Genomic DNA, 14,861 nt, shown 5'->3' on the forward strand with positions numbered 1-14,861 from the left:
TGACTACTGTGTCTTGTGTACATAACCAATTCCATTGATCCACCATTCTATTTTTAGCCAGTACCAAGTAGTTTTGATGATTGCTGCTTTATAAAAAAAAAAATTTGTCTTTTTTGGAGGGGGAAAAGCAGGGCAATTGTGGTTAAGTGACTTACCCAAGGTCAGACAAGATTGCTGCTTTATAATACAGTTTTATTTTTTCAAATGTTTTATTAACTTCTGATTTACATCATTCATTTCCACCAGATTTTGACTTACAAATTTTCTCGCCATTGTCCCCCTACCCAATGCCCCCAAAGACCAGTCCCTCCTCCAATCTGCTCTCTCCCATATCTTCTCCCATACCCCCTTCGACTTTTCCAGTAGGGCATGGTGGATCTCTATGCCCCAGCGTCTATATATTTTATTTCCAAATTACATGTAAAATAGTATTAACAATAGTGTATATAATTATATATTTTAAACATTTGATTTTAAAACTTTAATTTCCAGATTCATTCCCTTCCTCCCTTGTCACCCACCCTTACTGGGAAGATAAGCAGTTCAGTATAGGTTGCACATGTGTAGCTAATGCAAAACATTACCATAGTAGATATATTGTAAAAGACTGACTATATTTCCCTCCATCATATCCCACCTGCCACTTGTTCCATTCTCTACTTTGATCCCATCCCTTTTCAAAAGTGGGTACTTCCAACTTCCCTCTCCCCCAGCCTGCCCTCCCTTCCATCATCCCCTACTCTCCTGTAGGGTGAGATATCCTATTTAAGTGTGTATTTAATTCCCTCCCCAAGCCAAATTCAGTGAGAATAAGGTTGACCCATTCCCTTTTGCCTTTCTATTCTTCCCCTCCATTGTAAGCATTTTCCCTTGCCTCTTCTATATAAGAGAGTTGACCCCATTCTGTCTCTCCCCATCTCCTCTCATTATATTCCTCTCTCACCTCTTAATTTCACCTTTTAAGTATCATCCCTTCCTATTAAATTGGTCCTGCGCCCTCTATCTATGTATACTTGTAAACATATACACACATATTAGCATATGTATTCATATCCCTGTAAACGCTCTGATGTAAACACACACACACACACACACACACACATATATATATATATATATTCCCTTCAACTATTTTCATACTGAGAACAGCTTCATCAGTTACAAATATCATTTTTCCATGTAGGAATGTAAATAGTTCAACTTTGATAAGTTTCTTATGATTTCTTTTCCCTGTTTACCTTCTCATGCTTCTCTTGCTTCTTGTACCGGAATGTCAAATTATCTATTCAACTCTGTTTTTTTCATCAAGAATGCTTGGAAGTCCTCTATTCCACTGAATAGCCATATTTTCCCCTGAAACATATTACTCAGTTTTGCTGGGTAGGTGATTCTTGGTTTTAATCCCAGCTCCTTTGACCTCTGGAATATCATATTCAAAACCCTTTGATCCCTCAGTGTAGAAGCTGCCAGATCCTGGGTTATCCTGATTGTGTTTCCACAATATTCAAATTGTTTCTTCCTGGCTGTTTGTAATATTCTCTCCTTGATCTGGGAATTTTGGAACCTGGCTATAATATTCCCTAGGAATTTTCTTTTTGGGATTTTTTCAGGAGGTGATTGGTGGATTCTTTCAACCTCTATTTTGCCCTCTGGTTCTAAAACATCAGGGCAGTTTTCCTTGAGAATTTCTTGGAGGATGATTCCTAGGTTCTTTCTTTGATCATGGCTGTCAGGTAGTCCAATAATTTTTAAATTATCTCTCCTGGATCTATTTTCCAGGTCAGTAGTTTTTCCCATGAGATATTTCACATTGCCTTCTATTCTTCATTTGTTTGGATCTGTTTAACAGCATCTTGATTTCTCATAAAGTCATTAATTTCCATTTGCTCCAATCTAATTCTGAAGGAATGATTCTCCTCAGTGAACTTTTGAGATTCTTTTTCCATCTGGCAAATTTGGCTTTTTAAGTCATTCTTCTCCTCATTGCCTTTTTGAGCTTCTTTTGCCATTTGAGTTAGTCTATTTTTTAAGGTGTTCTTTTCCTCAGTCAGGCTGTTGACTCTCGTTTCCTAATTTTCTAGCATTGTTCTCATTTCTCTTCCCAATTTTTCCTCCACTTCTCTTATCAGCTTCTTAAGGTCCTCTATGGTCTGTAACCAGCTTGTATTTTCCTTGGAAGCTTTTGGTGCAGCAGTTCTGACTTCACTGTCTTCCTCCTGTTCCATGCTTTGCCCCTTTTTGTCCCCCAAATAGGAGTGTAATGTTGGATTCTTCGGTTTGCTTTGCTTCCTTTGCCTGGTCATGTTGGCACTCAATTACTTGACTTTTGGGCTTTTTGTCACAATAGGACTCTGCTACCAGACAGGGGAGCTTCGCACCAAATGCTGGGGTTTTCTCAGCTGCCGGAGGTATTGGTTGGGTGCCCCCTCTGAAGCCTCCACACACTCTGGCAAGGCTGGTCACACACCCCAGGACCTCCACCCTAGACCGCAATCCAGATCCAAGCAGGTTAAAGAAAGAGCAATTACCCCTCAGACTGGTCACTTTGTTCCCCTACAGTCTGCAGGTCAGGAGCTGAAGCTGCCATGTGGTTGTGGCTGCACAGCTGCCTCAACCTCGGGGGCAAAAGCCAATGCACTCCCAATTACTGGGTCTCTAAGTCCACACTTCACTGACCTCTCACTTTGTCCTTAGCATCTATGTGTTGATAATTTGGGATTGCCACAGCTGCTGGTGATCGAGAGTCCCTCCAGCCAGTGGTTGGTCAGGCCTGCCCTGGGGCTAAAACCTCAGTGTGGGGCTGGGCTGGGCTCCCAGAGTGCTGCGCTGGCCAATTCCTGCCGGTCTGTCAGGCTGTCCTCAGTGGGTGGTTAGCTTCTCTGTGTCATTTTGTGGGTTCTGTAGCTCCAAAGTTTCTTCAGAGCCCCCCTTTACATGGATTGTAGGTGGTGAGAGCCAGAGCTGTGCAGAGGTCCTGTTTCCACTCTGCCATCTTGACTCCGCCTCTATGATACAGTTTTAGATGTGATATGGCTAGGCCATCCTCCCTTAGCACTTCTTTTTTTTTTCTCCAGTCAGAAGAGACTGACCTTTTTATAGTGTGGCAAACAGCATGGGGCAGTTGGGAGTAACAAGGAATCTAGATGGAGTCAAGGAGTGGTGATCTAGGGTGGGGCCAAGTGCAGACAATGAAGGCCACAATGAAAGGGCAGTTGAAAGGATTAATTGAGAAGGGCCAAGTGCCCCAGTACATTTCTTTCCATTAATTCCCTGGATATTCCTATCAGAAGTGTTTTTGGTTTGGGGTGGGGGGGAGTTGCTTTTTGGAGGTGGGAAAGCCAGGCAATTGGGGTTAAGTGACTTACCCAATGTCACACAGCTATTAAGTGTTAAGTGTCTGAGGCTGGATTTGAACTCAGGTCCTCTTGACTCCAGGGCCAGTGCTCTATTCACTGTGCCACCTAGCTGCCCCTATCAGAAGTGTTTTAAGCACATGTTTGGAAAATTCTCTAGATACCATGGCATGCTGGAATTCGTACTGCACATCAAAATACCTGTGTGAGAAAAACGGGTTTATGGTCATGCTGACAGTGGCCTGGAGTCCAAAGAATGAGATATTAGTGAAAGCTAGACCAAAGCAGAACCTCAGACAGTCACAATCAGTGAAAGAAACTAAAAGCCTATTCTCTACATCTTTCAATTAATTGTGAGACAGCAACAAAATATGGTCCATTGTTCAATATTGTTTGCAAAGGCCAGCCTGTTCCCTATTAATACTGCCAAAGAGGAGGCCCTAAATTTCTGCATAGAACACTATAAAGGTTTTGTATAGATGGGATAGTAGTCATATTGTTATCAAGATTGTTAATTAGTAATCTTCTGTCTGGTCCTTTTTTTTGGTATTAATATGATCTAAGATTTTTTTTACAACTTTAGTATCTTCTCTTTCAGTTAACTGGCATATCAATTCTTGTGTGCTGCCAATGGTACCACCAATGATACACCATACGTACATGGTTTAATCCTAAAGCTTTTCCCATTTTGGTTCTCTTTAGCATCCTTTCTATAGCTTCTATAAGCACTTTAAGGATTGCAATATTAAGGTCCAAGCGTGGTAATTCCATTATCCTTGATAAAGAAAAGCCATTTGTTGACATTTTTTGCATTTTTTTGCATCTTTTGCATTTTTTCTTCTGTTTTTAGTCCTCTTTTTATTTTCATCCTTGAATGTCCTTGAGAGGACTTTGCTTAGGTGGATATCTCACAAAGCTTTTTTTTAATTAGTTTTGCCCTCCATTGCTTCTTTCTGCTCTACGAGGTGACTGTTTCATCTTTCTTCATAAGAGTTTTCCAATGAGTTTATGTTCTAATGAAGTGTTTCCTTTGACATCTCTGCCCATTTGGTAAATAAGTCAAATGTTTGCTGACTAGGGTTCTTTTCACCTCCTTCTTGTGGCAATTTGTATCAGTTTAACTGCTGGATGAAAACATTTTAGTCAATATAGATGTAATTTCTATTGTTCATTTGCCTTTTTAAAATTTTCAATGACTTGTTTATATAATCAGAATTTAAATCTTTTTAATTGCATGCCACATGTCATTATTGCTCTTTCTTTTTGTCTATTATAAATTCTGATAAGTTGATGATCTGATATACAAAGATGACTCAGGAATAACTCCTACATCAATGAGTTTTTCATTCATAATTTCATTTTTCTTGTGATGTTATTTGATGCACAGCATGTATTGAACCAATTTATTTTTTGAGGTATTCATGATATGGAGATGTGAAGTTTCTATATAATCTACAAGCCTTTGATCTCTTATTTCCTCTAAGCTACACTTTTCCATATGTTATTTTTTTTCTCCCCATCCCTAACTTTTCCTGCCTTTGCACTGAAGTCCCTAAGTATCAAAGTGTATGGTGGATTTGATTTGAAGGGTCTATGTTAGGTGTCCTGGGGGTAGGAGTACAAGATAAAGAAGATATAGTTCTTGACTAAAGAAGACTTAAATGCACACTGCACTAGAGGAGAGAAAATACTTCAAGAAATGACTGTCATACAAGGTAGAATATGAAATTTCGAAAAAGGGAGAGCTCAGAAGGGAAACAGACCGTTTCCTATTAAAGTTCTACTAACAGCTATACTAATAAAGGTTCAGACTTACATAACCTTTAGGGTTTACAAATCACTTTGACATAAGTCTCTCATCTATATCTAGAACTCTATGAAGTGTGTAACCTAAGTATTTCCATGTGTCAGAGGAGGAAACTCAAAGTGAAAGATATTAAGTGACTTGCTTGTGATCACACAGCTAAAGAATAGCAATCTCAGAACGGGAATACAGGTCCTTGGAGCAAAAAGTCCAGTTGGCCCTTCAGGGGTGGCCCTGCACTAAATAAACAGAGCTGGGTTGGGAGAGGGTGGGGGCGGGGGGAGAGGGAACAATGTGAATAAAGGCACTGAAGGCCCTGACTTCAGGTTTCAGTCCCTGCCTCCAACACTACCTGTGTAACACTGGGGAAGTCCTTTTATATCTCTGGGCTTCAGTTTCCTTCTCTGTAAAATGGAGGGAGGTTGGGGAGAGAGAGAGTAGATCAGGACTTCCTAAACTTTTTTCACCCATAACCTTTTTTTGCCAGAGAAATTTTTACATGACCCCAGATATACAGGTATATAAAATAGGTATACAAATCAAACATTTACTGATAATAAATCATAAAGAAATGTATTTTTAAACCATTCTTTGGTATACATATAATTTTACCATTTATTAAAGACAAAAGCAAACTTGCATACTGACTAGGTGGGTGTGCTTGTTTATTTTTACATAAAGAATTAAGTCTTTTTTTAAATTAAATTATTTATTTTTAGGTTTTGGGGGGGGTTTGCTCTTTGGAGGGGGGAGGGGAGAGCAATTGGGGTTAAGTGACTTGCCCAAGGTCACATGGCTAGTTTTTGTGTTACGTGCCTGAGGCCAGATTTGAACTCAGGTCCTCCTGACTCCAGGGCCGATGCTCTATTCACTGAGCCACCTAGCCGCCCCAAGAATTATATCTTGGTGGAATATTTGAAACTGCAGGACACAGAGCATCTTCAATGTTTTTCAGAGTTAATCGATATTTTGTTTTTATAATCATCAATGCTGAGAACACCACTTCCCATAAATACATAGTATGAAATGGCAGATATATATACCAACAGAAATTGTTGGAAATTCTGTCCTAATCCCAAGTCAAAATTAATTTAATGATTTTGTATATACAGTAAAAACACTGCAATTTGTAATATACAATAGTCTCGAATCCAAGCTGAGGTGTTTCTGGCAGTGTTGTGGGATGACAGCATGCCCAATACAAAGTGCACATGTTGTGTGTTCAGAACCAAGGCTATAATGAAATTGTGCCAGGCAATCAAGTACTGCCAAAAACACCTCTGGTTCATTACACATTTGATTTGAATTAATTTTTGGTCAATGTGCCTTCAAAAAACTTTTACTTTTTCACCAAATTTTTTGTGACCCCCACATTCAGTTATGCAACCCCATATGGGGTCTCAACCCACAGTTTAAGAAGCACAGGACTTGATGGTCTCTTGTATTTCTTCCAGCTCTATGGCTATGATTCTATGAGAGCATGTTTTTTAACACTGACTATTCCAGGCTATGCTGTAAAGGAGAGGAGAAAGAGAGAAGCCCAAAAGGTAGATTGGCTGGGGCCACACTAATTCCACCTTACATGTCACTTTAGGAAGCTTAATTAAATTCAATCCAATATGTTTAGAGCAGTGTTCAGGGAGCTCATTCTAACACCAAAGTACATTGGAGAGAGACCTGGAAGCATGAAATCCAGTTAGAGACCACAGCAATAATCTAGGTGGGAGTTAAAACCCAGTAGTAATGATCATGAAAAGGACAGGGACACTAAAGCCAATTGAAAATTTTCCAAGTTAAACATATAGGGATTTAAAAAACAACCCACGGTGGTAATTCCTAGTCCACAATGGATGACAGGTCAAAGGGTATGTACAGTAAATGGGGAGAGGGGAAAACAAAGGGGGTTAAATGACTTGCCCAGGGTCACATAGTAAGTGCCTGAGGCCAGATTTGAACCCAGGTCTTTCTGATTCTAGGACTGATGCTCTATCCACTATACCATCTAGCTATCCCAACAGTCAATTTTCAAAGAAAAATTAATACTATTTTACATGTAATTGGGAAATAAGATATACAGGCACTGGGGCATAGAGATCCACCATGCCCTACTATAAAAGTCAAAGGGGGTACGGGAGAAGATATGGGAGAGAGAAGATTGGAGGAGGGGATATCCTGTGGGACCGTTATTTTGGGGCAGTGGGTAGGGGAAAAATGGGGAGAAAATTTGTAACTCAAAATCTGGCGGTAATGAATGATGTAAACCAAAAGTTAATAAAGCATTTGAAAAAAAATACAAATTGTTAGCAAACAGCTGAAGAATTATTCAACCTTACTAAATATCAAAGAGATACAATCCATCTAAATGGCAAAAATAATTAAAGGCAACAAAACAACCAAAGCAGAATTATGGGGGGAAAGGTACAATTATTCATTGCTGGTGGAATAATAAACATTATTAGAGAATATTTTCAGAGATCAATCTGGCTATGTGCATTAAAAAATTACAAAAATAGTCATACCATTCAACCTAATAATTCCATTTTGGGGAACAGACTTTGAAAGGATTATCAAGAAACAAAAAAAAAGTTATATTTTCAAAGATTTTCCTATTGGAATATGTAATTGCAAAAATCTAGAAACAAATAAAATATACAAAGGATGGTTTAATTGTGGTATATTTTGTAATGGAGTAGTATAACACAATTAAGACCGACAAGTAAAAGGAATATGAAACAATCTGGAATAGCATTTAATGAAATAAAGCAAAGTGAGAAAGACAGAACCAGAACATGGAGTATACACTAACTATAATCCTACTAGAAGAGAACTGCAATAATCAAAGGACAAAGAATCCTGAGGGAGACTTAGAAGTGGCTACAAAATTATTATAATATTTTATGTGCCAAAATTAATTAAATAAATGTAAATAGCTAGTATGCAAATTTCAATGGTTGTGTGGATATTCAATTTTAATAAAACATTTACTATTTAAAAAAAAAGGAAGATGGTGAGAGTTATTGTGAAGGAATAGGTGACACTGGATATGAAGCATGAGGAAGAATCAATCATATCTCCAACACCGGCTTCAAACAGATGAACAAGAAAAAAACGGGTGAAAGTTGAATACATAGGCCTAATATATGGGAAAACTTGCTAATGTTAGAGCTATCCCAAAATATTAATGGACTGGATGATATGTGGAAGATATTATAGAGAAGATTCTTGTTCAGGTTCTAGGCTGGACCTAAGGATCCTGACACCTTTAGATATGGGATGTCTGATGAATATGTTACAACCTTAAATGATTTAACTTCTTCACTGCTGTAAAGCAGTTCTTTTATCTACCTTTATTAATGATCTTTTATTTCACAATTGCTCCAAACTTTGTCTTCTATTCTTTTTTTAAATTTTTTTTGGTCTTTATTGTTTGTTTTTTAGTTTACAAGATTCAATTTTACAATTCCTTGAGTTTCAAATTTTCTTCCCTTTCCTCACCTCCCCCCCTCACCCATGGCAGCATGCAATCAAGTATAGGATCAGCAAATACTTTCACATTAGACATCAGTCAGATTATAAAAAAGGATTCTATTGGATGAAATGAACAATGGGAAAAAGGAAACAAGACCAAACAAGAAAAAGAAAGCAGGTACTTTGCTTCAATCTGCATTGAAACTCTGTTCTTTCTAGTTCTTTCTCTGAATGTAGACATCTCTCTCCATCAAGAGTCTTTTGGAGTTGACTTATAACCCTAAATAGCTGAGAAGAGCCCAGCCTATCAAAGCTGGTCATCTCATACACATTGTGTCTATAATTGTGTATAAATTTCTCCTGGTTCTGCTCTGCTCACTCAGTATCAGTTCGTATAAACCTTTCCAGGTAAATATGAAGTCCATCTGTTGCTCATTTCTTACAGCACAAAAGTATTCCATTACATTCATATACCACAACTTGTTTAGCCATTCCCCAATTGATGGGCATCCCCTTAATTTCTAATTCTTTGCCAACACAAAAAGAGCTGCTATAAATATTTTTGTACATATGGATCTTTCTCCCACTTCTATGATCTCTTTGGGATACAACCCTAGAAGTGGTATTGCTGGTCAAAGGGTATGAAATTACTTATAGCCCTTTGGGCATAGTTCCAGATTGCTCTCCAGAATGGTTGGATCAATTCACAACTCCACGAACTGTCTTCTATTCTTAAGTCATTAGTTCCATCTGCTCTTCCTCTTTTCTGCCTCCTCCCATCTTATCAAAAAAAAATTAAAGTCATCCAACTTACATGCCCTAAAATCATTTCCTCCAATCCTCTAAAACTATATCCTTACCCAGGTTCTCTTTCTTCTCTCCAGTCTCAGGATAAAATGGTCTTTTTTCCTGCCAAAGATAACCTTCACTGGTACCCTGAAGGCTATCCCTTGCCCCCTTGTTTGTCCTTCATTTTCAAAGTGTACCATGACCTCAGAGAGGTGATGCCATGACATGCAGGTGAATTGGATTTAAGTGAAGGAGGACTATGCAAAGTCACCAGCTTCACTCTCTCTTTTGGAGTCATCTGGATCTAGTGGCCAGATATTCATCAGCATGACTGGAGATGGCTCTAGATGCAGAAGGAAACCTTGGCTTTTCTAAGTTCAGTCAAACTGAGACCTTGTCTTCTACAACTTTGCTCAAGCATCCTCCAGTCAGTTGCTTCTTATAAATATTATCAGGGCTCTTTTATCCTAAAAACAAGACAAAAAAAAACCTTTCAAATCTACTAAATCCACTAGCTAACTTCTAAGGAGAAATAAGCTAGAGGTTTAAATTTGGGAATTATATACAAAGGAAAAACTACAAAAAAAAAGTGTTCCCTTCTAATGAAGGAACTGATAAGTCAAGTAATCATCAAGCATGCCCTAAGTTGGGTGACAAGTTACTTAGAAAATAAGGTATATTTATATATTGTCTTAAAGTTTTCAAATCACTTTCCATATAACATCCCTGTGAGGTAGGTAGTACAAATATTCCCATTTTACATTTATCATCTAGTGATACTGTTAGCCACTGGTTCAATCCTGTTCAGCAAAAAATGCTCTGGCCCTGCTGAATCCCAAACACCTCCGAGGAGTTATGGCTTTCTCTCCACCCTGGCCTAACCAAGCAGAATTGTTGTAGAATTGACCTGTCTCATTCTCAGGATAGACAACCATCTTTCCCTTAGTTCTACATCTGTCTGGGAAGCTATAACAGTTCATTAGTATAATGGGTTATGGATTATTCATATGAATGAATAGCTCTGAGCCCCCACCCTACCAGAAACTGACTGTGCCCTAATCATATAATTGATATACTGGAATTGACTCACCACAAAAATAATCAAACAGAAATGGATAGTGAATTTTATTTTATTCCTGGCACAGAATTTTTAAAAGTAATAAACAATACATCATAAAACATTTACCAATTAGTTGCATGTCCATAGCCTCTCCTACACCCAATCAGTTTCTAGGCAATGCATAAGCCACTTCAAACCCGGGACTTCTGGGAAACTCACAGCCATGTTTTCTTAACCCCATCATATACTCCAGGCAAGGAAGTATAGTTCACTTCTGCCATTCAATTCACTCATCTGGAAGGTTCTAGAGAAAGATTCGAGAACTTTGAATCTGGCCTGTGGGATCCTCAGTAACTTGGAATCCGATGAATTCAGAAGACAGATTTCACAATATATGCTTTTCTCTGACTTGAACTCCTCTTCTCTGTCTACATTCTCCACTCTGGCGAGTTTATCTGCCCTCACGGGCAAATGAAACCAAAATCTATATATCCAGCCTAATCTCTTTCCCAGACAGCAGTCCCACATCCCTGCCGGCCTGCAGGACAGCTCTACATGCATATTTCACTGGCGCTTCAAACTTGGTATGTCCAAAATGGAACCTATCGTTTTCCCCTGTGGCATCATCTTCCTCTCAATTAAGGACACTACCATCCTCTTAGTCACCTAGGGTCACAACTCCAGAGTCACCCTTGACTCTTCCTTCTCCTCTCCTTTCCATATCTAATCAACTGTCAAGTTTTGTTGAACGTACCCTGACAACCTCTCTTGCATCTATGACCTTCTCCCTATCCACATCATTTCTCCCTGGATCATTTGAATAGCATTCTAATTGAACCTCCTATTTCCCTCTTGTAGCAGCAAGCACCCCAAGCACGTCCTCAGGGTTTGCTGCCCATACAGGTTCTTGGATCTGCTTTGTTAAAGGAAAGAAACTCAAAATGGGTCAACAAGCTTACTTTAATCAATCAGACGTATATCGTTTACCTTGTTCAGGGGAAAAGGTCAGCACCCCGAACCTCAAAGCATACAGGCAGAATTATCAAGACAGAAACAGATCAAGTAGACAGCTTTCCAAACTGTCCAGCCATTACATCCATACCCAGTCAACATCTGGGTTTCCACATCTGGGTTTTTCAAAGCGGGGGGACTCTCAACAACAGCTTCCCAGAATTCAGATCAAATCACAGAACACTTTTCAAAGTGAGTCCCAAAACAAAGCTACACATCAGGGCTTATATAGCCTTCTCCTGGCTCAGAGAATGTAACAACCTTATTGACTCACTGGCCAATCAAGAAGTATCTACTGAAAAACAAGCCTCCCACCCCAGGCTTCAGGTGCACTTTAGCCTAGGGGCAGGGAAGATCTTCCAAATTTGCATTCCCATTACACCTCTCTATCCCCTTTTCCAATCTATCCACCACGTATATGCCAAAATCATCCTCCTAAGATACAATTTTAAACATGCCACTACCTTTTTTAACAGTCTTAACATGTCTTTAGGGGTGGCCAGGTAGCACAGCGAGTAAGAGCACTGGCTCCAGTGTCAGGATGACCTGGGGATCGAATCCAAGCTCAGACACTTAGCACCCACCCAGAAACACCTGGCCGTGTAACCTTGAGCAAGTTACTTAGCCCCGATTGCTTTAAAAAAAAAAAAGTCTTTATATGCTTAACAAGTCTTAATACATCACTCCTTTGCTGAACAACTTCGAATGGCTTCCTATCATCTCTAGAATAAAAAACAAATACCTCAACCTGCCCTTTGAGGCCTTTCACATTCTGGCTCACACTGTTCCTAATCTTTGTTTACATTACTACATTATATGCACTCTGTGTGACTATATGTTCTTAGAATTCCACATGCCCTTGGGGTGGCTAGCTGATGCAGCAAATAGAGCACAGGCCCTGATGTCAGGAGGACCTGAGTTCAAATCCAGCCTCAGATGCTTAATACTTACTAGCCTTGTGACCTTGGGCAAGTCACTTAGCCCCAAATGCCCTGCCTTCCCCTCCAAAAAGAAAAAAAAGAAAAAAAAATCAACATGCCTGTCTCTAGAATTCACACAAGCTATCTTTTATGCCTGTAATGGACTCTTTCATAGGTGGTACAATAGATAGCACTGGGCCTGGAGTCAGGAAGATCTGAGTTCAAGTCTTCAAATCTGTCCTCAGCAGTGAGGTATGCAACCCTGGGCAAGTCACTTAACCTTTGTCTGCCTCAGTTTCTTCCACTGTAAAATGGGGATAACAGGACTTTTTTCACAGAATAGTTGTGAAGATCAAATGAGATCATAATTATAAAATAAGCTTAGTACACTGCCTGACTCACAGTAGGCTTGCTTCTCTACTCTCAAGACTTAGCTCAGGCAACACTTTTTCCATGAAACCTTCCCTGATTTCTCCAGCTCTTTGTTCTCTATTCTTCCTCAAATATTCCTGAAGTTCTTTTATCTCTTTTATGCCATGCCCTGTTTCCACCCTCCTCTGTGTTGTACTTAAGTGTTCTCATGCAGTAGAATGTCAGCATTTGAGAGGCTGGCTGTGCAAGCAGTGGGAAAAGCCCTGAGCCTGACATAAGATACTTTGGTGTGAATTATGCCCATGATACTTAGGAGCTGTGTGAACATGAGTAAGCCACTTCACCTTTATCAACTTCACTTTCCCCATGTGCAAAATGGACCTACCTCCCAGGATCCAATGTGATCATGTCTGTGTGTTGTGTTTAATGTCAATAAATGTCAGTTGTTCCGGAGGACAGGGCCCTTTCTGTTTTTGTCTTTTGCGCCTCTAGTGTCTTGCACTTAAATATTTGTTGAATTTGCTATCAAACAAGCAAAAAGGGAGTTCTCACCTTTCTCTGAGATAGTAGACACATATATATATATTTGTACCACAGTATTTTTTCAAGTTTAAATATCTTATCTACCCTTCTAGTTTATAAGGTCTTTGAGGGCAGTGAGTGGTCTTATTTCATTTCTTCTTCATACCCTAGAACAGCACTGTCCCCCAAGGTGTCCAATCAAGGATCCCTAAATATTTGTGGTTGATGACAACTTAGTACAACACTCTTCAAGTGAGTAATCTTTCTACAATACCATTTGTGATATCTTCTACTGCCTTCTGCCCTTGTTATCAACATGAAAGAGTACATACTAACAGATGTATTCAACTTAATTTCCTTACAGAAAATTGTAATAGACACGGTCTAATTTGCAAATCTATACATTCTTTGGACTAAAATTTCCTGTATGCCTAGTACTAGGTAGAAACCATAAAAGGTATTGTTGTAGCTTGGGCAAAGTTTTAAAATTGTGACCTTTTATTTAACTATCGCTGCAACCCGCGTCTCTTGACTTGATAAAACTACCTGTGTTTCCCCGATAATAAGACACTGTCTTATTATTTTTTTTGGAAAGAAAAACACCAGAGGGCTTATTTTCAGGGGAGGGCTTATGTTGTCCTGCCTCAGCTCTCCTCCGCAGCACTGCTCTCAATGGCGCCAGCAAGCAAATCACTGGGGAAGAACAGGATGACACGCTCACTGCTGCAGCTCTGATTGGATGCAGCTCAGAGCGCAGCGTTAGTTTGGTGGGGGGGGGACGGTGCATACAGAGGGTACTGTAATGTTGCGTGTAGCGCAGGGGATCACCTTCACTACAGTAGCAATCTCAATAGGGCTTATTTTCGGGGGAGGGCTTATTTTAGAGGAATCTTACACAGTAAGGGGAGGGCTTATTTTCGGGATAGGTCTTATTATGGGGGAAACACAGTAAATGCCCATGCCTGGAAGGCACTCCCTCCATCCCTGAGTCCTCCTAGTCCCCTTCCTTTAAGATGCAGCTCAAGAATCACCTGCATATAGCCCCTCCCAATCCCCTCAACTTGTAGTGCTCTCCCCCCCAAACCATTTTACTTAGATTTGAGTCCCTTTTACATATTTGTACTTATTCACTCCATATTTATATGTACCTGTCTTCCCTACTGGGATGCAAGCTCCTTCTGAGATGGGGCTTTCATTCTCTGCATGTGTCTTCCACACAATTTTGAACATGTTTGGAGTCATATATAAAAGTCTCTTTGCCCTAGATTAGAACTATTTCCACCTTCACTTCAGCCACACTGTATGTGGCCTAAAATGCTTCTTCCGTGGGCTCTGCAGGGAGGTCTGAAGGCAAAGGAGTCCTCGAGCAAAAGCTTACAGGCCCACGCGCATTAGCAGGGGTGGGGCCACCTCACTTGACTGCATAAACCCTGAGGCTTTCTAACCAGCCCACGTTCCAGGTGCTTATTTTTGCCCCGCCTCCCAAAGCCAGAGTATGCCCCGGAGGAAGGGGGGGGAGGCCAGGGAGGCCGCATCCCTCGGGGAAGCCCGGGGACCGCGAC

This window comes from Petaurus breviceps, unplaced genomic scaffold (genome assembly GCF_028583685.1).
Source record: "Petaurus breviceps papuanus isolate PSGF00001 unplaced genomic scaffold, PetGlider_PUasm1.0 76, whole genome shotgun sequence".
Taxonomy (NCBI): domain Eukaryota; kingdom Metazoa; phylum Chordata; class Mammalia; order Diprotodontia; family Petauridae; genus Petaurus; species Petaurus breviceps.